Source organism: Mytilus galloprovincialis, chromosome 2 (assembly GCF_965363235.1).
Source record: "Mytilus galloprovincialis chromosome 2, xbMytGall1.hap1.1, whole genome shotgun sequence".
In the NCBI taxonomy this organism is placed as follows: Eukaryota; Metazoa; Mollusca; class Bivalvia; order Mytilida; family Mytilidae; genus Mytilus; species Mytilus galloprovincialis.
Genome location: NC_134839.1, coordinates 71,770,414 through 71,797,281, shown reverse-complemented (window position 1 = coordinate 71,797,281; position 26,868 = coordinate 71,770,414). Strand labels below are relative to the sequence as shown.

The 26,868-nt window shown below is 32.7% G+C and overlaps 1 protein-coding gene and 1 long non-coding RNA gene across 2 annotated transcripts in view; one reads left to right on the top strand and one right to left on the bottom strand.

The window, feature by feature from the left end:
- Positions 1 to 4,085: 4,085 nt before the first annotated feature.
- On the bottom strand, positions 4,086 to 8,552 carry LOC143064309 (uncharacterized). The gene is made up of 3 exons (XR_012975220.1): positions 8,406 to 8,552; positions 6,345 to 6,450; positions 4,086 to 5,458 (listed from the first exon to the last, which is right to left on the bottom strand). It is a non-coding gene; the product is annotated as an uncharacterized LOC143064309 (long non-coding RNA).
- A 7,052-nt stretch (positions 8,553 to 15,604) lies between these two features.
- Positions 15,605 to 26,868, top strand: part of LOC143064308 (uncharacterized) — a 68,665-nt gene continuing 57,401 nt past the window's right edge. Inside the window, exons 1-2 of the mRNA XM_076237048.1 lie at positions 15,605 to 15,745; positions 24,518 to 24,596. The gene's annotated coding sequence lies outside the window, so the exon portion shown is untranslated. The remainder of the gene's footprint in view (positions 15,746 to 24,517; positions 24,597 to 26,868) is intronic.

Genomic DNA, 26,868 nt, shown 5'->3' with positions numbered 1-26,868 from the left:
AATGAACCATTGTCTTCAACTCCAGCAGAACCTGACCACCGTGGTTAACTGGACTAAAAAATGGCAAATGATATTTAATCCAACAAAATGTTTTGTATTGCGTATAACAACAGGACGACAACCAATAATCTACCCATATGAAATAACATTAACGGTACCCATTTTCCTGCACCAGATGCGCATTTCGACAACACATGTTTCTTCAGTGATGCTCGTGGCCAAAATATATGAAATCCAAAGCTTATATAAAAGATGAAGAGCTATAATCCAAAAGGTCCAAAAAGTATAGCCAAATCCTTGAAAGGAATCAGAGCTTTGCATGAGGGAGATACATTCCTTAATTTATAATAATTTCTAACATTTTGTAACAGCAAATTTTAATACCACAAAAAATCCGTATTTTCATGCCAATACGGCGAAGTACTGGCTACTGGGCTGGTGATACCCTCGGGGACTAACAGTCCACCAGCAGAGGCATCGACCCAGTGGTAGTGATAACATTAACGGTACCCATTTCCCAAATTGAGGGACACATCCTTGGAACAGTCAACCATAATTCATACCATGGAGTGGAGCTATCAAACACTTTATCATTCGAATGACCACATCGGAAATATCACTACAAAAGCAAATAAAACTTTACGCTTTACACGACGGAATCTTGGTAAATGCCCAATGAATATAAAGTGTCAGGCATATATAACCCTTGTACGACTAACACTAGAATGGACGTTTCGTCCCCGAGGGTATCACCAGCCCAGTAGTCAACACTTCGGTGCTGACATGATTATCAACAATGTGGTCATTTTTATAAATTTTCTGTTTACAAAACTTTGAATTTTTCGAAAAACTAAGGATTTTCTTATCCCAGGCATAGATTACCTTAGCCGTATTTGGCACAACTTTTTGGAATTTTAAATCCTCAATGCTCTTCAACTTTGTACTTGTTTGGCTTTATAAATATTTTGATAAGAGCGTCACTGATGAGTCTTATGTAGACGAAACACGCGTCTGGCGTACTAAATTATAATCCTGGTACCTTTGATAACTATATACTAGCAGTGTCTGGGACCCACATCTCCCAAAACACAAAAATGGTCCAAAGGAGAGCAGCAAGATTCATCAGGCAAGACTATTCTCGAGACCCAGACATAGTAACATCTTTATTAGAGGATCTAAACCTACCACAACTACAGGAGAGACGAAAAACATCACGTTTACTCCTTTTTCACAACGTAATCCACCAACTTATTGCAATTCCAATTTCGGAATACTTCGTGACAGCAACTAGAATGAGGCGTAAGGCAGCAACCATTTGATTTTCGGGGGGGGGCTATGTTTTTTTTTGGAAAAAAATAGTTTGTTTCCAGTTTTTGGAGAAAAAAATAATTTGTTTTTGATTCTGAGAAAAAAAAAATGTTTGTTTCACCCTCAGCTATTGGACATTGATGACTTTGAGGCATTCAAGACTAACCTTTTAGTACACAGATATCAGTAAACAGGTAAGGTAAACCAGCACACAAATGTTTTTATCTGCAATGGCACCTGTACATATGATTTTAAGAGAACATGTTCATTGTGTCTTTTTGTGTCGGGATGTATAAGTACCGGGCCACGTCCACTTGTATTTTTGTCCATTTGATGAGTTAAGCCTTTTTCAACTGATTTTTATAGTTCGTTCTTATGTTGTACTGTTATACCACTGTCCCAGGTTAGGGGGAGGGTTGGGATCCTGCTAACCTGCTAACATGTTTAACCCCGCCACATTATTTATGTATGTGCCTGTCCCAAGTCAGGAGCCTGTAATTCAGTGGTTGTCGTCTGTTTATGTGTTACATATTTGTTTTTCGTTCAGTTTTTTTACATTAATAAGGCCGTTAGTTTTCACGTTTGAATTGTTTTACATTGTCTTATCGGGGCCTTTAATAGCTGACTATGCGGTATGGGCTTTGCTAATTGTTAAAGGCCGTACGGTGACCTATAGTTGTTAATGTCTGTGTCATTTTGGTCTTTTGTGGATAGTTGTCTCATTGGCAATCATACCACATCTTCTTTTTTTATATTGGATGACACAACTTTAGTTTTAACATATTCGAATGATGAGTCAACCGACTCTATGGATTACCCATGCAAATGTAGATGTAGACTGTTAAAGTCCATTGTCAAATTAAATGCAATTTCGGGACCAAAACAAAGTCATCTTAGTCCGATATGAATATGAACATTGCTTTAATTTGTACTAGATTGATACACCCAGAAGGATTTTTTTACATCCTATCAAAATCACAAGGAAACAATCTGGAGGAAGATACATATCATTATTTCCGGACTACCAGTCAAACCTATTTAATATTAATCACTAATATTGTGTGCTGAGTGGAGAAGCAAATACCAATTTAATTGTCTTTGAGCGAAACATCCAGGGTTTGAACAAACAAATGTCCACGCTAGAGAGTATCATCCCTACCATGAGACTGTTGAGTCATTTTGGTTACAAAGAAAAACTATATCAGGTGAACCCTGCTATCTGCTGGTCTGCTGTATGTGTTGCAAGGAACTCATTCAAAAATACCTCCTTATTTTAAAGATTAGTCTGTACCAATACTGGTAATTTATTATACCTATACCAAACCAATTGCAACTAAAATGTTCAATTACAAACACGTTTGTCAGGTTCTCAATAATGACTACATCAAGTCTAAACCCCCTGTGTTAGTTCCCAATTCAGATATAATCCGGCTGGCCACGTTATTACTGCAGACCTTAATATTGTCAATAACACTAAGTCTTCCCTGCAAAATGTTATCATAAAATCCGAAATATCTTGAGCCTAAATCCATTAATTGGATATACAACTTCAAAATACTGATGATTCGATTCAGTCGAGGATTATGCCAGGCAATGTGCTAAACGAAAAAGAAGACTTAGACACTCTTTCCGGATGGATTACAGCTGTGAGGTCGCGGATACAAATCAGAATTAAGAAACTAAATGGGTCTATCAATACCCATGCTACGTCAATCTTTAAGGACCCAAATGTTGCAAAATGTTGTCTTAAAAAGCTGACTTCACACAGAAACTTCTTAGAAGAAAGATAAGTTAGCAATATCTTTTAACTTTACTTTCCACTATATAGATGATGTTCTCTCACTTAATAATTCAAAGTTTGATGACCATGTTGAACGCATCTATCCTATCTAACTAGAGATAAAGGATACAACAGATACAGTTAAGTCTGCCTCATATCTTGACTTACATCACGAAATTGAGCACTTCAGATCACCCCCAATATTTGGTGGGATTAGTGTTGCTTAGTTTTCCATGTTGTGTCTTGTGTTCTATTGTTTGTCGGTTTGTCTTTTTATTTTTTAGCCATGGCCTTGTCAGTTTATTTTCGATCTATGAGTTTGACTGTCCCTCTGGTATCTTTTGCCCCTCTTCTATACAAAATGGTTTTTGTATGAAATAAGACTTAATATTAGGGGCAAAATATGACTCTTACCAATTATACTCTTACAATACTCTTTTAAAAGTTGCATATCATTTCCCCTTGTAGTTTCATACTCAAATATGAGAATTCAAAATCAATGACTGTAGAATGTTTTGTTGGATCAGAAACAAATGAAGAAAGTTGGTAGAGGACACTCAAACTCATATCAACATGTTAAAAAAAAACTCACAATGCCATAGCTAAAGAAGGAAAAGCCAACAGTATACATAACACGACACAGAAATTTAAAGACTGAGCAACACAAACCCCATTAAAAAAAATTTCAAAAGATTTCGACATGTAGGATCAAATATATTTTTAAATTGGTAAATCAGTATATAAGAATGACTGACCACTAGGGCTTTGTCCAATCAAAACCTAAATGAGGATCTCCATTGTCAAATCATTAATTTATGTATATAAATGGAAAATAACATGTCTTTACACATTTTCTCCAATAATAATTCATGAATTTTAGTGAATAAGAATAAAACTTGTTATTTCATATACAAGACCATTTTTATATTTATACACAATGTAGTTACAATATTCTATTTGGCAAATTTGCATGGCAATATATGATACAACAAATATGAAAATTTTCACAAGACTTTTTATTTAACTTAAAAATATAAAAATAACATATATGTTCACATAACATTGTGTCTACAAGTCAGGACAAATAAAGTCTTCATAAGACAGTTATGTCTTATCTTATATAATGCATAGACTAAGAGTCATCTTTTCAAACGTATTGGCAAGGATTTCATGGGACAATGAATTCATTTTCAAATAATATGCATATATAACCATTCTTAATGTTTACAATACTTCATTAAAAAGAATTCTGTGAATACTTTCTATGCCTGCCTTAAGATATTTATTGTTGTGAACATGTTTTGAAAACAACTTAACAACACACACAAGGAGAATCGGAAAATAAATTACATGCAATAAATAAAATAACATGGCTTCCTATCATAAAGTAGGTGATCAGTGAATAAAAAGAAAACCTTGCAATGACAAAATATAAAACATTTAACTTAATATATCAAAACAATAATTTTCTGTCATTACAAAGAGATCAAGTCATGTTAAAAACTTTTCAGCACACGAATATCCAATTACAATATTTAATGGGTCAAAAGCTTTTCTTGGTAGAAAATTTTACACATCACTTTCTTCAATATAAAAGCAAAATGCTTGAATTCTAAAATACACTTATATTGAACAGACAAACAATTCAGTAAGTAAATGGTCATAGATGTGAAATGTTCCTCTGACCATGAATTCATAATTTTGAATCTGACGTTTTTAACTTGAGGCTAAGAAAAAACAAAATAAGAAATCACCACTTCATGCATCTACCACAAATACTGGTTCTTATTGTTTTGAGCTTATAGATGTTACATTGAAACCTGGGAAGGCACATTTGCTAGTAACCAATCAATACAAGTGATAAACACCTGCATTTCAAAACCTGAATTCATAGAATACATACGATTAAATTATGCTTACTTTAATTTAACTATTTATACAATATAGACAAAGCAGATCTACAGTCAATTTCATGAGAACATACACAAAAGAACTAATGTCATTATCTGTCAGTTTACAAGTTGTCATTTCATTTTGCTTTGTACTAAATGTATTTCATACTTATAAGTTCTTCCCATATACAAAATAGTTACCTTACTGGGAAAATAACTTTCTCGAAACATATGGACTAAGATAAATTTTGAAATTAAACTAAGAGGGACATGGTTAAAAAAAAGCTTAAATAACATGGCAAAGTGTCATTATAAAACTATACTAGAGACATTATTTTTGTCGTCCAACTAAGGAACAAGTTGCTGGTTTTTCTGATAATTGTCTTGTACAGAATAAAGACATACTAATGCCACACATTGCTAACACTATTGCCGTCCGTGATATAAGTTTCTTTGACGTTCTTCCCTCTTCATCAGCCTGTGAATATAGATAACATTAGAATTCTGTCCAATGGTACATTATTATAAATGATAAGAAATGTGAGGTCAACATCAATGAACAGCAACCCAACAACAAAAAAGATTTTCTCTGCTTTAAACAGTACTCAATTATCCCTTCATATTTATTTAAAAGGTATATGATCTAATTTTATTGCAATAATATAAGATTTGTTATGATTGCCAGTGAAACATCTCTCCACCAAAGACAAAATGACAGAAATATACACATGTACATTTTCTTGTTTAATAATTGATATTGCTGTGATATTAAATGAGTCTATATTCCAAAGATTGTCCTGGACAAATAGTAGAGATATTGAACACTAAAACTCAGTTTGTACAAACATGTTTGATGTGTATGTTAGCCCACAAACAAACATGTAATTGTAACATAATATATGGTATAATCCTATTCAGAACAACAGTAATTGTTGCGTCCAATTATCTACCTGTGAAAGGCTCTGAAAGAATCGCAGGTTTTTAAAAAACACATTCCTCTATTTAGTATGTAGATAATTACTCAAACCAATTATTAACAAAATGTACTTTATATAATGATACAATGTATAGGAAAATGTGGTATGAATGTCAATGAGACAACTCTCCATCTATTATATTACATGAATGATTGGAAACAGGATATTCTGCTCTTTGCTTGTGTTGTTGTCTCTTTAACACATTTTCAATTTCTATTCTCAATTTTATTGTCTGATGATATTTTTTCAAGAGAAAGAGACTGATATTGTACATTGATTTTTGCATGTAATATTTTTAATATAGGTTATTTTGTTATTGTTCACTTGTTGATATTCATATAACATTATTAGGATTGTATTTAGTTATTAACTTTCCAACACACTTACTATTAATTTCATAAATGTAAAACCAGATCTACTTAATCCAGTCTGGGAAAAGTTTCTTGTAAGATTCAGTAAAGTTGCCATGTTCACTGCTAGTCTGTATGGAGCCCTGTAAAATAGAATTAAAGAAAATAGATATATATATATATATATATATATAAATGATCACTCAGAGCATTAGATCATGACAATTTACAGTTTTAACTGTTCCATGAAAGGTAGAAAGGTGACGTCCCTTACAGTACATACAGTATACTGACATTACAATATTTGAATAATGAAATATGCATTTGAGATGAATTCAGGACTTTCTATTTCCAAGTTTAGGTCGAAATCTAATAGTAGTAGATTCTAACCATCAAAATATCTTTTTCCTTTCACTAAAATATGAAATTATTTCTTTAACAAAATCCAAAGAAAAAAAGAGTAATTGCAATGTGAATACATAGTCACATATATTTCCAAGTTTAGTCAGGTCCTGTTATGTCATCAATGTAATACTTCTCCCTAGGTATGTACTCTATTTATAAATTAAGAATCATAACGGAAATCATAAGAAAGCGTTCAAGTCTTAAGGTCACCAATAATTTTAACTCTTTGACTTGGTTGCAATTCACAAATAACCAACACATTCAAGTTTTAATACAAAGCCAACCTTCTAGTATAAACATTCAATGGACAGTGTCAGCATAACACTTATGACTCCTATAGTTTTAGTTAAGTATACATGTATCTATCATGTCTATTTCTATGTGTGTTCTCTTTTTTTTTCTCCGACTGTTGTTTACATTTTATACATATTTTATATAAAAACATGTATGGCACGAAAAATTGTTATATTGAAAAGTATTACTGTTAGTGTTATTTCTTAAGCTTTTACTAATATTTATTTTTATACATATATATATATATATATATATATATATATATATAAAACAATGTATCTTACTTTCTTATGATGTATGTTCTTTCTATCGGGATGTTCTCTATATGTTAAATTTTGTTATATAAATTTCACAAAATTTACCACCACTATAATGAGTATTTATACTGAATATTGAAAACAGACAATACTCAATTAACATGACAAGTTTGTAGCAATTAAATTGACATTTCATAACCTTTAATAGCCAATTATTGCTGCCATAAGTGACAGCTTCCACATTAATTTATATAATAGATAAATAATTACTCATTTAATCTCATTCTTTCATTTTCTCTTTCAAAATTTGAACTTTAACACTTATCATTTCTATATCATGTCCATTGAGTAAGCATTTTAACTTACAAAATTCAAGTTGGAAAAGTGTAACAGCATATTGCATTCACTAGATATTTATAAGTTAAATTCATGCATTTTGTGTCTGAGAAAGAGAAATCATTTTTAAATTTTGAACTGCACAGGTTTGTCTGTACTCTGGTTGTTTGTTACATATACATGATTAGAGAAAACAGACAAAATAGTTATCAAAGGTACCAGGATTATAATTTAATACGCCATTATTAGACATCAAAAAGTTCCCCTCCCATAAAATTTTGACATAATGAAAAATATTTGATGCCACAATGGACAAAAAATGATGGAGAAGTGATTGTTGTAGGAAATCAAGTTTAAGCAGAACAGATTCTCAGGTCAAGCAGAACAGATTTCCCAAAAGTGATAAGGGGTATTGTTATTATCACTCAAGATCCTTAGAGTTACATCTTACTTTCATTCATTTATATACACACTGACTGTGAGTGTGAAATTTATACTTACAAAATAATTTGAAGTTATAACAATAAAAGGAAAGACTGCAGTTCTTTAGTAAGGTTCAATTGATTCAACAGAAAAAGGCTAAACAATGTGGATAAAGAGGTACAGCATGCGGCGCCCATCCCACGGAGTGGATCTCTGGATTATTTACAAATCTACACGTGCACACGGATACAGACGTCAGTGATCACGCCGGAGAACACGTGAATTTGTATGTGAGATTCAGATATATTATTGATATATCATTATTATTACAACAAAAAATGAATAAACAACCTGTATGTAATTATGCCATCTAATAAGTTTACCTTTAAACCAGTAAATTTTCAATTTTCTTGCTGGTTCAGAAATAAAGCGACCTTCCCAGTTTACATTTTGATCTTGAGAGATTGACCTTGTCATCTGGTAACCTATGGTACAATTATTACGATGTTCAATCGAAACCAGTCAGAAAAGCTAAAAGCATGTTTACAATTTTTCGAGTCGGTATCGAATAACTTGCGACATTCAAAAGAAGTTGATTCTAAGACCATACATATTCGACACGTGTCAACCGTTTCATATTGATCATATTATTAAAATAAAAAAATTAAATAAAAGTTTTATTCATTGTTTAATTCATTGTTTATATGTCTTTGATTGTAGATACAGTGTATATGTATCATGAATTGTAACAATTTCTTGAAAATCTGAGTTCACTGGATTTCTGTATGTTCTAGTTTGGTATCTATGTACGTACGATAATTTCAAAAACAAACTATTTGTTTTCTCTCATTCACTTTGATAACATTTGAATATTATTTGTACAAATTTTAAAGAAAAAGTCAACTTTTAATTTGATAAATTTACCGCTGAAAAATGCCGTTTTTCCTAAAATCCTGAGCTTAAAATCGGGCGTCATTGTGGTACAAAAAATTATAAAAATGGTTGCAGTTTCATATTTATCATTCTTTTCTTATAAATAGTCGAATAAAACAACTGTTTAATATTTCCTACTGCAAATACTCGGTTACAATCTTTAACTTCAACTTCCGATTACTCGGCAAAATCCATACTGGATATAGTAATAACGAGGACTTGTGTGTGCATCTGAGTAGTGTGATGTGTTCAAACGATCCAATAAAAAAAAGTAGCTCCGGTGAATTAGAATTTAAAAAGTCTAAAATTAAGAAATGGAAATGGGGAATGTGTCAAAGAGACAACAACCCGACCATAGATAAAAACAACAGCAGATGGTCACCAACAGGTCTTCAATGTAGCGAGAAATTCCCGCACCCGGAGGTGTCCCTCAGCTGGCCCCTAAACAAATATTACTAGTTCACTGATAATAAACGCCATACTAATTTCTAAATTGTACACAAGAAACTAAAATTAATATAATACAAGACTAACAAAGGCCAGAGGCTCCTGACTTGGGACAGGCGCAAAAATGCGGCGGGGTTAAACATGTTTATGAGATCTCAACCCTCCCCCTATACCTCTAGCCAATGTTGAAAAGTAAGCGCGTAACGATACGCACATTTAAAATTCAGTTCAAGAGAAGTCCGAGTTTGATGTCAGAAGATGTAACCAAAGAAAATAAACAAAATGACAATAATACATAAATAACAACAGACTACTAGCAGTTAACTGACATGCCAGCTCCAGACTTCAATTAAACTGATTGAAAGATTATGATTTCATCATATGAATATCAGGCACAGTCCTTCCCGTTAGGGGTTTAGTATCATACCATCATAACATATATATGTCATGCCAATAACTGGTTTTTGAATAAATGTGTTTAGTTCCGATGCAAAGACCCTATAAGTGAATCAATATTAACGCCAAAATATGCAATCTTTAATGACCTGACAACAGTATCGTAACTATGTCCCTTCTTAATAAGTCTATCTAAAGGTTTTGTTAGTTTCTGAGGTGAATACTGACATTTTTTGTGCTTTATAAAGAATATTTCCATAAAATTTTGGATGTGAAATACCTGAATGTATAAGAAGTCTGCATGTTGAGCTATATTTACGAATGATGTTCTTACACCGATGATAAAATTTATTAAATGTTTTGACTAGTTTGTGATATCGAAAACCCTGGTGTAATAATTTTTCAGTAATACATCATGAAATTTCTCTCGTTAAAAAATCTAAAACATCGTTACATACACGAGCGAATCGTACAAGTTGAGATATATAAACACCGTAAGATGGTGACAAGGGAACGTTAATTAACGATAGGAGATGAAAAATCATCTTTTTTATCATAAATTTTAGTATTAAACTTTCCGTTAGTGATATAGATATCAAGATCGAGGAAAGGGCAGTGGTCATTGTTAGTATTAGCTTTATGTAAAGTAAGTTCAACAGAATAAATTTCTTTAGTATACATACTCAAGTATGATACTGAAGTCGTCATTATTGCCGGAGAGCCAAAATATCATCCAAATATCTAAAAGTAGTATTAAATTTGTTTATCAGATGTTGTTTCGATTGGTCTTTAAGAGGTTTTAAAAAACGTCAAATTCTCTTCTAAAGATGATGATCTTCTATTATCTAAGAGAAAACAATTGCTGATCTCAGACATTTCAGTGCTCATTTGCTTTTTCTAAGTTAGCTTTGTTATAGTTAAAGACAGTTTTTGTTGTCTTGTTTGGGTTAGATGGTCTGACATGTCGTTCGTTCAACTGACATGTCATGGTCATTCATTCCGATAGTTTATCAGCTTTGCGAGCTTTCTGTCAAATTGTGTTGGAGGAATAGCTCCCACAAAGTGTCATTTAAAAGATACAAAATTTAAAAAAAAAGTTTAAGTCCAAATGCTGCTGTAAAAAATACCGAGACATATGACCGACAACTACCAATATGTTATGATGGCAAAACAATATTGTCGAGAATAATGTATACGTGTGTCAAATAGTGACACCTAAGAAGAATTGCGATCACAAAGTGCCAGCAATATAATTTAAAAAACCAAATCTCATAGTAACTGTAGAAATTGCCAAAGTCCCATACTGACTCCTGTAAAAGGTTGAATGAAAACAGCCGATACGGTATTATTTTGAATATGGCAACAACTTATCACACCAAGTATGCAAGCTTTCCACATGTAGAATTAAGAAATAATTCATGGGGGCTTATCAAGCCCCCATGGATTATTTCGATTCTGATAGGACACATACGGCAATTCTTTTGGATCGAAGCGCTCTAGGTGTAGGCAAATATTTGCCGTTCCCATAAATAAACGCACTAATAAACTAGCGTAAAAGAACGGAGCAAACTGCATTAGTGACATGTTTAAACTATTTAAAATAATGTATTTAGACAGTTTTGGATGAATTTGAATGATAATTTATTTATATGTCTTATATGATGTACAATAAAGGGCTTTTGCCACATTTTAGCATCATTTGTGTATGTTTCCTTGTGATGATTTTCGGATTCACAAGCGTGTATTTTCCCGTAAAATGCTTACATTCTAACGTCATTGTTCTATGACGTCGGGTATCTCATTCATAAAAAAGCATATGACGTGGGAGTACAATCGGAACAGCACTGGCAATATATTCATATTTTACCACGGGTGTGTACTCAAAGCGTTTGAAGGACGTCATGTTAGAATGATTTATGAGTAATGATGTGTTTCGAGCAAACAACGGATACGTTTTCTCTCGCTTTAAACAAAGGTGAGCATCATATTCTATAGATATTTTCTTTAATAACACCTGGGATTATTATACTAACCAAACTAAAGTATTTTTTTTGGTATTTTTTAAAGTTATTATTCGTATTTTTATCATCTGATGAGTTAAGCCTTTTTCAACTGATTTTTATAGTTCGTTCTGATATTGTACTGTTATACCACTGTTCCAGGTTAGGGGAGGGTAGCGATCCTGCTAACATGTTTAACCTCGCCACATTAATACGTATGTATGTGCCTATCCCAAGTCAGGAGCCTGTAATTCAGTGGTTGTCTTTTGTTTATGTGATACATATTTGTTTTTGATCGTTAGTTTTCTCGTTTGAGTTGTTTTACATTGTCATTTCGGGGTCTTTTATAGCTGACTATGTGGTATGGGCTTTGCTCATTGTTGAAGGCCGTACGGTGATCTAAAGTTGTTTATTTCTGTGTCATTTGGTCTAGTCTTGTGGAGAGTTGTCTCATTGGCAATCCTACCACATCTTCTTTTTTTATATTGACTTACCTACTGAAATGCGCCTGGCAGCGCCCAGGGAAAAGAAAAGTCGCCCGGGGAAGAAAAATAGCGCCCGGAGAAAAGAAAAGGCGCCCGGGGATAATTTATAGATAATTTATTGGCATGAGACAACTTTGTGTCGTTAAAATATACATATTGATTTTTTTCTTTAATTCTAGACAAGTTATTTGTAAATTTAGATATTATACATTTGTATTAAAGCACAAGTATGAATCAGGGGCGGATCCAGGATTTCCGTTTTTTTTTGGGGGGGGGGGGGGGGGGTGCAAAGATTTATTTTATTTATTTTTAAAAAAATTTTGGTTGAGGTAAAATTATTGAAATATTCTTCTATAGGGGTGATATGTAGATATCTTGAACTATTGTGTGGTAAAATTAGCGAGAAATTAAAGTTTCAAGCTGAAATCGCCTTAATCCACACCTGACAAGAATCTACAATCACCGCAATTAACAAGAAATATGTGACGGCTTCTATTCATTCAATTTGAGACTATATCCCTATATATTTCCCAGAAAACGGGACTGAAGACAATAAGGATAGAGGCAGACCTCAATCAGGAGTACACAAGCTGACCCTCCATATAAAAAAATCTAGAGAATGTTATGTCAGTGATTGCTTGGAAAACTGGTGTTACATTCATATTAGTCAATCGAATATCTTCAGGGGGGAATGCAATAATGACGTACTAGTAATAGATTTGTATGCTTCCTAGTGGATCCTCCGGACCGAATATCAAGTGACTGACCGACAGATGGACGGACAGAGGTAAAACAATATGTCCCTATTCTTCGGAGAACCACCGAGCTATGATGGCAAGATCTCCCAACAAACTACAACAATCTCCTAATTTACGCGCTAAGGGATTTATATTGCATATATCAGTGAGTTTATAAAGCTACAGTTATCAAGCTGCAGCCGTATAATACGTAGTCTTGCGAACATTTTATTTTGATTCTGTGTTTCGGTGCAAACCAATCTACAATCAAGAGACACCAGCACCTGTTGTAAAATTATTTATATAGAAATATCAGGTAATATCTTAACTAAAAAACTTAAAAGACATGGTGCTGGTAGTTGTGACATAAAGAAATACAAGAACACCACACATAAATAATTGTTTTGCACATCGCCAATATGTCTAAGCCAATTGTACATGGTTTCAATAATGTGAAATTTAACTGCCTTACTTAAGAATAACTTTAACTCTTCATAACACCAGCCCTGCATGCCAAACTTGGTTAAGACGATGGAAATGTGAAGAGTTAGACAGATAGACGAGCGGACCGACGGACGCAACGTGAGACGAAACAGATCAAAATTGCTCACCTGACCAATAATAATATTATGTTTTGCTAACGAAAATTTTTACTTTTACCAGCGATTTTTAATTGTCCTTTCATAACATCTGGTTTTTTTTTACTTTTTTTTATTTTCGGAGGTCGTGCCAGACTTAACTGTGTTCGCCACAAACAATTAAAATCAGAATGAGATATATGCATTTCAGTACGAAGTTATGTTTATTTTCTTGGAATCCCAAGCATATATACGGTACATAATTCGATTAAATTTTTAGGTTGCAAGTGAGAAATAAATATAGGCACAGAGATAAAAATTTTTAACCTAACCTTTCGCTTGAAACAATATTTCTATCTTTCATTGCGGATATTATGAAAGAATCTCAAATGCCGATATCGCGACTGTTTTCTTGACCGTGCCATGATGAAATTGTGAAAGTGAGTAAGGGATGTTTTGGAACTTCGATTATCAAAGAAATTGATTATAAAAACCGCAAATACAATGTAACATTTGTTTTTACTTTAATTGCTAAAACCTGTTATTTTTGTCATCAAACTCAGCTCCGCGTTTGAGACCTTTCTTTGAAATAATGTATAGAACTTAATAAATCGTAGTCAGTTGATAAGTAATCGCGTTTATTCTGTTAAACTGACTGTTTTATATACTTTGAATGTTTAAAAAGATGGAATGGTCTCTTCTGATACTTAAATAAGTTGAAGACAACCCATGCCTTGCAAATTTTAGGGGGGGGGGGGGGGCGCACGCCCCCGCCTAAATCCGCCCCTGTGAATGTTTCAATTTTAACAATAATATATGAATACTATTTCGAAAGACAGATAATAAGGGACCACAGGTTATGCGGAAGATTTATTTTTAAATAACAAAATATACGTTTAAATCGAGGACAATATCGTTCATGATTCTTCTTTTTATATTCTTATTTATATTTATTGACTTACTTATATACAATTTTGAAATGTAAAATGTAAAAATGCAACAACACTTTAGATGTAGCATCGTACATATCCCCATTTATATTAAGGACAAAACAATCAATGTTATAAAATATCACTATTGTATTCTCCCGGGCGCTAATTTTCCTTCCCGAGCGCTCTCGGGTGATCCCGGGCGCTTTTTAGTAGGACCGCACATCTTTTTTATATTTAGTAGTCCCAGATAACACATTGCTGAAGATGAAGATAAAGATGAAACGGTTTAGAGATGAATTTAGCTCACGTCGGATAGCTGATAATGTTTTGAGACTTCGTATTAAAGTGTATTTAAAATCTGATGGGATGTACTAAATGATAAGAATACAATGGAATATTTTAATTTCCAAAATTACAGAGCCCATAAAAGGAATCAAATCTGGGATTATTAATTATACTAACAGTATAGTCCCAGATCAAATCAGTATCAATTGATTGACATAATTGATAATTACAACAATAAACATCAGAATGTACATGGAAATGTATGTTTAGTATATTAGCATTGGTCAAAATCAGTGGCGGATCTAGAAATTTTCATAAGTGGGGCCCACTGAATGCCTAAGAGGGGACCCGCTCTAGTCACACTTCAGTGATTCCCTATATAAGCAACCATTTTTTTTCTCAAAAAAGGGGGGGGGGCCGGGCCCCCTGCCCCCACTAAATCCGCCTCTGAAAATCAGATCCAAATATCAATTAAATACGCATGCTTTGTTAACCGAATCAAGGATATGTATAGTATGAATATATTCATTAAAGAAGACGATTTTTTTTTTTTATTAAAGTGTGTGTTTCTTTTTTTCTTACTATTTTTGTTATATTAAGATAGGAAGTAAAATGAAATATATGCTTTCATGTATTAACATACAAAAAATGTGAAGTGAAGCTGGGAACAGTATATCTAATATATATGTTCCTGAGTAAAGTCAGACCAGCCAAATACCAAAACTATATGTAAATCGCGATGTAAGTTTCCGGCTCGGTATTAGTGCACATAATTTAGCCCAACCGAAATAGTATCTCTGACAGGCGCGCTGATGACCAACAAGTTCATTCAAACTTGTTTTAAAAGTTTGCACTTGAATTGAAGATAAAAGCACAAGAGCAGAAGAAGAGCAACAAATATAAAAACTTAAAAAGGGCAACTCTAAAAATGTAAACAATGATAATTTTCAAATATTTTATGACTTACAAATATAAAATTTATCTCGGTGTAAGTTGCGAAGAGTCGTTCAGCCGTTAGCATTCATTTCAATTTTCCAACTAAAATAAAATTGTACTAACATTTTACACTTCTTTTCATACTCTAGCCATGTGATTTGAACATTAATTTCCGTGCATTGATGATATGATTTGCTGCTGGATATTTAAGTGGGCCTTTAACAGGTTGGGAACAAACCCTCTATATGGTGATTATACCTGTATTGAGGGGTAGGTGTCAGACCACCAATAAAAAATCCCTATCTGTTCAACCAAATTTTGCAATTTTCACAGCTTTCTAAATATTTTACCTTAAGTTTAACTTCATAGAAACCAGATACATGTATATCCTTAATTGTACAAAACCTGGTTTTCTGGAAATTTAAAATTATAGTCGCCGTCACGTAAAATTGGCACCATGTTCTTTGTTAAAATTTTTTTAAATATCAGCCGCGTTTACTCAAGATGGTGTTTTTCTTTTAGCTGAAGTAAAATCCTGTCCAAATATCCACTACTGTCCTACATGTACCTTTTATTGTGTTTGCACTGTATAATCCTGACCTTCACATTTTTCAAGATTATTTACATTGTATAACCGCCATCTTGGTTTCTATGAGGGTCCCTTATTCCATAACATTCATTACTCTCCGGTAATATCATTGTCATTGATGATACAATTTCCCGCGCTTTTTACGTAAAGATGACGAAAAGCTCTGAGAGACACAAGAAAATGGAGAGCACGTGGAACTCCACGGCAACACTTCCGGTAATAACAAGGTCGGATTCCACCATACAAATTAATCTTGGATTATGTGAAGGTCAGGATTATACAGTGCAAACACAATAAAAGGTAGGACAGTAGTTGATTTTTGGAATGATATTTGATTCCGTTAATTGAAAAACATGATCTTTAGTAAACGCGGTCGATATTTAAGAAAATTTTGACAAAAAACATGGTGCCAATTTTACGTGACGGCGACTATAGTATACTATGGAGATTGGAGTGCATTAATCCTCAATTTTTAATGCAAACTCATAGACAAGTAAATTTTGGCTCAAAATGATCTAGATATATTTCTCTTTCACCAAAAGTTTCATTTCTGCAAATTTGTTGGTTAGTTTAATTTAAGTAAACAAGGACATCAAAAGCACTATTTTGTGTCAGAGTAGGGCTACTTTTATAAATTGGAGGGAGTAATTGGTGGTCTGACACCTAGACTATAAAGGGGTAAAATTATCCCTCTATAGAGGGGTATTTTTGTTTAGACTGGATTCAAATCAAAATAGGGCATAATGGCATTCTCTACTTATTATGGCAGTAACCTGGAACAGTTGATGCACCAATTGATGTACTTACTTTAATATGCACATGCCCAGTTTGATGCCTATCTGACTAAATATAAAATCTATTGTTCAACATAATTGAAAGCTTTGATGATCATGTAAATTCTACTCACTTATGCCTCACTGAACAGAATTTCTTTTGTTAGATTTAACATGAAATTTAAAGGTCAACTATTCCCTTTGTTGTTGATCAGATGTTCAGATAGGTATACATTGGATTGCAAGTTTTGTCATTTTAGCAGAAAACTGGTTATCCCAAGTTTTAGTAAAGTACATATGTTGATGCATATAATGCTAGAGATTATAGCCAATATAACTAAAAAATGCCATTCTATCCTAATTTGCTTTAAATCCAGTGCAAACAAAAATACCCCTCTATAGAGGAATAATTTTATCCCTCTATACAGGTATAATCACCATACAGGGGGTTTGTTCCCAACCTGTTTAATAACCAACCCGGCCTATCATAAACTCGGACCATAACAAACTTGGCCTACCTGCATTTATATTTATACAAAGAAAGAAAAGTGATCAAAACGCGGCCTATGATTGTAGATTGTGCTTATTGTTTTTGGGATACGATTGCTTTCAAGCAATCTGTAGACTTATACCAGTGGCCTAGGACAATGCCCTCACGTCAATAGTTTTATTCTAAACATGAAAGACCATCTCAGATTCTTATGATTGTCTTGGTTTAAAAGGTAAAAACAAACAAAGGGATTGAACTCAAACAACTTTCCTATATTGTTCTTTTCATAATCTTCATGTTTAATATTTCCTTTGACTTATATGCATGTTTTTAACAACACAGAAAATCAGAATTAAGCAGTATTTATATTTAGTGTTTTTATAAATTTAGAAACTCGTCAGAGGGAATTCCCCAGTTGTGATAAAAATGCGAGAACTCTCTGAATTCCGATAAATCTATTTCTGTCATATAAGAATTGAAGTGGGTTTTTACTTATATGTCACCGTTATTAAACTGATATTATATATATATATATATATATATATATATATATATATATATATATATATATATATATATATATATATATATATATATATATATTGTACTTCCATAAAAAAAAATAGAGAACCATTTAGGTTTAATATACGTTCTTACTACAGGGTTTGTTTAGGTAATAATGCGCATGGGTATAGTTTTCTTGACTTCAAGGGGTACTAGGTTGAATGGTTGAATGGTTGCTCTGGCTTCCCCACTAAATTGATTAATTTATAACTCATGGGATCCTTTCTATGTATGTCTATTTTCTATGTACATGTATGTCTATTATTGAGGATTATTGTTGTTGCATAATTTTAAATCATATGCATCATTTAAGTTAAAATAGATTTAGTCCACATCGCAAAGATTTACTTTAACACCCCTGTAGGCGAAATGGAGTCTTCCATATTATCGTTTCGAGTTGTCTCCCTTCCGGAAGTCACTTCCGTGAATTCTGAATCAACAACACGTTGAGAAAAATTAACTCGTTCTGTCGATAAACGTCGTAGTATATTAAAAACGATCGCAATTTAAATCGAGGAATGTGTACGGAAAGAAGTCATGATCACTGACCCAAAGGAAATTAAATATTTAAAGAGTTAGGAATGGGGTTCCTCCTAGAATTAACGTAGGAAAATAGGTGATAAGATACGAAGTGAAAAATTATACTTCTCTCACTCTGAGTCTCCGTGACTGCTGTGGAAAGTAAACTTGGAATTGATAGTACAAACATAAAACACAATAGGCCTAAGTGCATTGTTCATACACTTTTAACCGGGATTGGCTATTTTGTAACTATTCAGATTACGTAAATTACATTTTACATTTGCAGTTGAATTAGTTTTGAAAATAATATTATCTAGCTACATGTATACATGTGTCAATGAAAACAATGGCAATGGTATCCCTCAGAGCAATCTGCTCTTTGATTTTTTGTCTTTGTTATTTGTAATTTTACATAATTCATAACTTTAATTAATAAAATAATGGTAAATATTTTTCAAAAAAAAGTCAAATGAAGTGATATATGCCTTAAAATAGAGACATACGGTGCAGTCCGGTGTATCCGCACAAATAAGACTTATGACTTCACTTTATTCAACTGATAAAACCAATAATTGGATAATATTGTGTGAATACATTTATAACATACTTTTATTTCATAAAATTATCAGTTTGTAGGGTTTCACCCTCAAGTTTTTGTGTAATGTGTGTCCAAAATTGGGGAAACCCCTGTCCTGAGAGTTCCTCCAATGTCCGGTGATTTCAGGCATGCCTTCCAAAAATAGCTTATTTTGAATAGAGGAAAGATTTGCTGCTACGAAACGTAGCTTAATTCAAACCAAGCACACTGCCAAGGATGCAGAGCAAAAATTATTTTTATCTGATAATAATGTGACTTAAGTAAAACAAATTTCACCAGCCGCACGGACACCAGGGACTCAACTGTATGTATAATATGAGGGTGGGTCTGAGGGGTCCTGATCCCAAAATTCCCCGGCTTAAAAACATGGAATCCTGAGGTCCCAAATTTAAATACATCTAAATCCTGGCATCCCGAAATTAAAAAAAAAAAGAATTCCCAGATCACAAAAAGTGTCAATCCCAAAATCCGGACCTTAAAAAATACCTAATCCGGGAGTCCCAAAACAGGTCCTATTCCCCCTCTTATATTCTCTGATTAAATAATCTTAAGATGAAATATGTATCAAATCAGGAACATATATATGATGGGACTTGACACTACATAATTGTAGCAGATTTTATTGTGGGGTCATAGTTAATAAAGATAAAGATACGAAAGCTATAAATCCTTAAAATTTCAGATAACATATAAAAATGTTGTCCAAACTAAGTTCTAAAGTGATGCCAGTGTATCAGACTTGTAATCTGTCACTTCAAATTTGTTATAATCACATTCATTTTATTACAAAATGGTACAGAATGAAAACGGGGAACTAAAATTAAAAAATGGCGCCGATTGCATTCCCAAAGTCCCAAACCATTATAAACACTTCACAATAAGGACATACCAAGTAGATGTGCAAAACAACAGAAAATTATTATTCTATATTTTTTTCTAGAAGTCATGACCCTTTGAACTCAAGATTTTTTGCTTATATATATACTACTCAAACAGTTTGACATCACAACTCCTCGCAACCATAAAGCAGAACCTCATAAAAGTTTGTACATAATTAGGACTAAACGGGTAGATCAGCATTTTCACAAAATTTGTAATCATTTGATTTTTTCTAGGATTTTATGTAATTACAGGTAGTAATGTTCTCACTTTCTGATTATAAAAATATCAACAGTAGTACTAGTACATGTGCCAGTTACATGTTTAAATTGAGGTGATTAAAAAGGTGTCACTAATACATGTCTCTATCTTATCATGTGGCAGTATGGTGACATATGGATATATCCCTAATTCAACCTAAAAAAGTCATATGCATATCTATAGGACATGTAGGATTAATAATTTTAAAAAAGACTTAAAAATAAGAAGAAAAGAAAAGCCAAATAAGTGGGAAATTTCATTGTCAATTGAAATCTGTCTCTCAATAGTGTACTGTTCTTTTATATCTATTTAATGTTATTTATACATGTATTTCTTGCATGTAAAATTCTTAAAATAGGTCATTCAATTATTCTAACTCTGACATAATTATAAGTAATTTAAAATACAGTCATTAGATATAGGAAGATGTGGTGTGAGTGCCAATGAGACAACTCTCCATCCAAATAACAATTTAAAAAAAGTAAACCATTATAGGTCAATGTACAGCCTTCAACACTCCTTATTTGTATATAACATTCATGATCATACGTGCATATACTTATATATATATCTTCTGGTAGTCCAAGTTTGTTATAGTGATGTCTGTGTTTGCTTTAGTCCAATTTTGTAAGACCTATTGTGTTATAGGCAGAGTTTGACTTTGTTATGGGAAGAGATATCAAGGATTCTTGAATACAATGGGAGATAACTCTACTTCATTTAACAGATTTTGGGATAAACCTAGTTCAGTAGTTGTTATTGACAATCAGGGTTTTCAATAACTTTTGAAGTAACTGATTGAAGTTGAAAAGTAGCAGATCAAGCGAGGGGTCCAGGGGGCTGCTCAGGCCCCCGGTCAGGTCGAGGGCAAAGCCCTGTAGAGGGTCCAGGGTGGCAACGCCCCCCGGAAGCTCCTGGGTTTTAAGGAAAAGGAGATAGGTCAAATTAATCAGAAGTAACTTGTAATTTTGGCATTTTTTTTTAATGGTGTAGCTTTGATGTGTTACCAGAAAGCATTAAAAAAAGTTTTGAAAATGTGTAGTACAAGGACTAAAGCATAAATTTCAATCCTCTTGATTCATTGTCTTTTCCTGCAAGACACTGACTGTGACTGTCACAGGAAAACATATAATTATTTATATTTGATGCATAAATATTATAATTTATCATAGTCTGCACCCATACATGTACATGATCATACCATATTTGCATTTTGACTAAGATGTTTTTATGTGTAGCAGTATAAATCTAATTTATATTTTTTATGACAATCAATGAGAAACATTCATGGCTTATCTCCACTGACAATGAAAAATTTACCGGTTTTATTTTGAGGAACGAAAGTTATCATGCTTAACACTTGGTATTTTTAATAAGCAAAGTTCTTTGTAGTTTAAGTTACTTGGTAATAGAAATAAACCAATATTTGTTCTCATTGGACCCTGTAATTGAGTAATTAAATACAAATATTATTATATTAATCTGATTTATTCAATTAAAACATGTTGTTATCATTTTCATTTTGTTCATCATTATCATCATCCTCATCATTATCATTATCATCATCTCCTTCATCAATGTCAAAGTCTAGATACATTTTTTTGATTGCAGCCTGTACTTCAAGCCCTACCTCCTCTCTGTCACTTAAACTTGAAAGAGCAACAGGCTCTGTCTGTTCTTATGTGTCTTGCACTTCAGTAATATTAATTTTGGAATAGGCTTTTGTTGGTTTATCATTCTACAATTTTGTTTAAGTGCAAGTTAGTTTCCTCCTGTTTTTATTTCCTTATTTATGGTAAAAATAAAGAGTCTGCTTTTAAGAGGCTCTATCACTTTAAAACAAGAAAATGAAAATCACTAAATGAAAATAATGTGATGTCTGCTCTTACGAGACAACCCATTGCTCTTTTTTTTATTTCATGGTAGGACGACAACGATCATGCACTTCATGAACATGACCAAGGAGGGTGTCTCAATTATTTGAATGCAAATGTCATAGAACAAAACTTTTTTTCGCTTTGTTAATGTTGTTGTTGATTGAAAAAAAATTAATTTCTCCAACTTTTACTTTTATTATTGACTGGTTACAAAATCTCGTTATTACTATAAATGCATACTTTTCCTGCTTTCAGTACAAAATCTTATAGTACTTTGTAGCCAACTTAACAACCAGCATCTATTTTACCGGAAATTCAATTTTATTAACCAATCAGAAATGCCTTTATATATCTCTCTAGATTGTCCTAGATAGTGACCGACGATCTAAAGCTAAAAGTACGATTTATATTTTTTTGACATCAGAAAAACAACCGATGGGGATTTGATTATAAACCACCATTTCAATCGGCAATCGGTTCTTAATGAATACGCTGGACAATGATATTCACAGCCTCTGGTTACACAATGCTACACATCCATAACCTGTCAACTGCATTTTACAGATATGTAGTGTTATATAATTTATATGTATTCATATGTAATTAGAACTCATTAATTTTTCTTGTGTTTGTAATAGAATTACAATTAGGGAATGGGTGTTGTTTTAGAACAAAATTTGATTATTAACAAAAGTTAATTTTAAAGGTGTAAATGTTGCTTGTGTCTAAAAAAATTTCTTATTTAAGCTCACCTCCTTTCAAGTGAGCTTTTCTCATCACTTACCGTCCGTTATCTATTGTACATCATTGTCCAACGTCCATTGATTCAACGAAAATGGTCTCCTCTGAAACTATTGGACCAAATAAAACCTTAAATGGCCTAAATCATCCTTAGTGTATCCAATAACCGCCCATCAACCAAGATGGCAGTCATGGCTAAAAATAAAACATTGGGGTAAAATTCAGTTTTTGGCTTGTATCTCTGAAACTAAAGCATTTATAACAAATCTGACAGGGTAAAAATTTTTTTTAGGTCAAGATCTACTTGCCCTGATATTTTCAGAAGCATCAGACAACCTGTTGTCGGGTTGCTGCCCTTGAATTGACAATTTTAAGGAAATGTTTTGGAAACTTTTACGAAAATATTCTTCTCTCAAACTATTGGACCAAATAAAACCTGAAATGGCCTAAATCATCCTTAGGGTATCTAGTTTAAAAAAATTATCTGATGACCCCGCCCATCAACCAAGATGGCCTCACCTCCATGGCTTAAAACAGAACATGGGCATGATGGGGGGTAAAATGCAGCTTTTGGCTTATATCTCTGAAAATTAAGCATTTACAGCTTAATTTGAGATGGGGTAAAAATGTTCTATCTGCCCTGAAATTCTCAGACTTATCAGACTACCTGATGATTTAAACTTTTATTGATTTGGGGACATACTAATAATGCAATTGGTAGACTACAGCTTGGGTGGATTTTGCTTTGTCCACCGGCCCACCATGGGAGTGGGCACCGGGTGGGCAAAATTTCTACCTTGTCCACTCTGCCCACCTGTAGGAGTGGGCATTCAATTTCTTTTGTATCATCTAAAGACTTGCAAGTACAATCACTTGAAAAAAGCAGATTAGCATTTTTAATCAATATTATTACAAAAAAGAGATTATAGCTAGATTGGACACGGGTTGATTGCTCACGGTGGGGAGGTGGAAAAAGCAAAATCCACACGGGCTGTTGTGTACTAGTGATGAAACTGAATGCAGGAACATTACCATGGGATAACTGGACAAAAATGTCCGTCATTTTTTTCCAGACCTGTCAAATTGAGTAGACTAACTCTTTTAATATCAGAATAGAATAGAGGGGTCTCGGTGGCAAAGTGGTTTACATTGGAAGTAATTCCAATTACTGTATTCACTAGCCAGTCAACCCTGAGGTTTTTAGTTCCAACCTCGCTTGTGCAGATGAATTTGACTCCAATCTTAATTGACTAGGATTGGCAGTTTTCCTATCGAAGGTCGATGGCTTCCTCCACCCAGAAAAACTGACTGTCAGGAAATAGCCTAAAGTGGTAACCAAAAGTGGCATTTAATCACCATCAACAATCAATTTATTAGAAAACTATTTACATTAATTAGATATAAGTCATAGGGCAACTTCGTTTGTTCTCCATTTCTGTTTAACTTATACATGTATTACCTTTTCATTTCAGGTCATTTGTCCAGTATTGGAAATAATTCAAAATCTGGGAATAATAACTTAACTTGCGTATACAGACTAACAGATTGCAAGCAAGTACATTTAATTTAAAAGTTTGTTCTTTTATGTGTCTGTGGGGAGCTCTGTAATGATCAAAATTAGAAAGAGGAGGGTGGAGGGTGGAGATCTTATATAGTCTATAGAATAAGTTTAATCTGGCCAAATATTCATATGCTGTCCCCTCTTATTTAAATTAGTCCCTCTGATGGCAAAAGTTAATGGGACCATCATAAACATGGCTGGTACTTAAACATGTTAATCTGTCACACTTGAGAAAGTTGTCTACATGTACTTTCCCGATATTGATTGGTGCCTTCAATTAAAAAAAGGTTGACCTTTGAACTTCCCTTGGAAGATAAATCTCTGGACAGGATGCTGGTCTAATCTTGTTTGTTTATGATATAATTTGTCAGTACATTTCAGGTTTCAGTGTGTATACTCAGTACATGTATAAGCCTCAGTCTTTACTATATAATTCATATTTACAGTGAGTTGACTGTTAGTGTTGCTCTCCACCAATTGCAACTCATTCAAAATTTTGACCAAATTGCAATTTGTTTTTTATAATCAAATTGTTCAACTGGTCAGAAATTTGAACCAACTGCTGTAGAAAACCACAGCCAAGCCATGAAAGTGCAAGGTGATAAAATAAAACATACTTACAATCCTATAAGACTTTAACTCCACTTTAATGATGTTGTGACAAAATTAGTTTATCAGTGTGTATAGTTATATTATAGTCATTCACATGCTGAAGGGGAACTGTTTATTTTGAATTGCTATTAAATTGTCCAAACTAAGCTTTCATATAGTTTTTCTTTCTTAAATTATTCTATATTTATAAGAATCAGATATCATTTTAAATAAAACATCATATATTCAGTAAAATATGTGTGAAATAACAATATGCTATTGATAAGTTTTCAGGGGAGATAACCTAAAATATTATTCTTGAAACTTTGAAACTTTGAAACTTTTTATTTCACTAAAGGCCTCACATGAGGCATAATAGTACAATAAATTTAACAAACAATAAATTTAACAAACAATAGTATGCATGAACTAACATATATACATATGAAGTAGGTGTATGCAGATGAAAGAGTAATATCCATATATTATCATTTAAATACAGACATAACAATTTTGCAAAATTTTGCCAACCCAACAAGTACATACTTATCTTGACTACTCATTAAATTTGACAAGCTTACAGTATTTTTGTTTTTATATATATGATCAGGTATAAACTTAAGTCTTTCTTGAGTAAAAAAGTTACAATTAAATATCTTTTGAATAAAGACTTTTTGCAAGAAAAGTTATTATCTCCCCCATGGAAACTTCCTACAAACATATATTGCAATTTTACACATATTTTATGAGAACAGACATTATGTGAATTAAAACATTTCATATTCAGTAAAATATGTGTAAAATTGCAATATATGTTTGTAGGAAGTTTCCATGGGGGAGATAATAACTTTTCTTTCAAAAAGTCTTTATTCAAAAGAATAATATTTTAGGTTATCTCCCCTGAAAACTTATCAATAGCATATTGTTATTTCACACATATTTTACTGAATATATGATGTTTTATTTAAAATGATATCTGATTCTTATAAATATAGAATACTTTTAGAAAGAAAAACTATATGAAAGCTTAGTTTGGACAATTTAATAGCAATTCAAAATAAACAGTTCCCCTTCAGCATGGAAATGAATATAATATGACTATACAAACTGATAAACTAATTTTTGTCACATCATTAAAGTGGAGTTAAAGTCTTATAGGATTGTAAGTATATTTTATTTTATCACCTTGCACTTTCACATTTTGACTGAACAATTTGTTCAATATTCTGACCAGTTGAACAATTTGGTTTAATAAAACAAATTGCAATTTGGTCAAAATTTTGAATGAGTTGCAATTGGTGGAGAGCAACACTAACAGTCAACTCACTGTAACTTCTTCCAGTTTATGAGATTCTAATAGCAAGGGTATGATTGTAAGCAATAGCTCACAGTTCTACTTGTGTGAATGCATCTGTATACAGAAACAGCCAGTTCATATACATTTTTGTATATCATAACACATTGATCCTAGAAACTGACTTACATGTACCCAGGTGTAGGAAATCAGATACACAGTTTTCTCTTTCTCGTCACAATGCATTATTGTCAATATTGATGAGATTTCTCATTAAAGTAATCTATGCTAGAACACATAAATCATTTTAAAAAAAGTATAAATTATAAAATAGATCAGACATTTAAGCATTCTTATTCTAAATGTTGAGTTCTTGC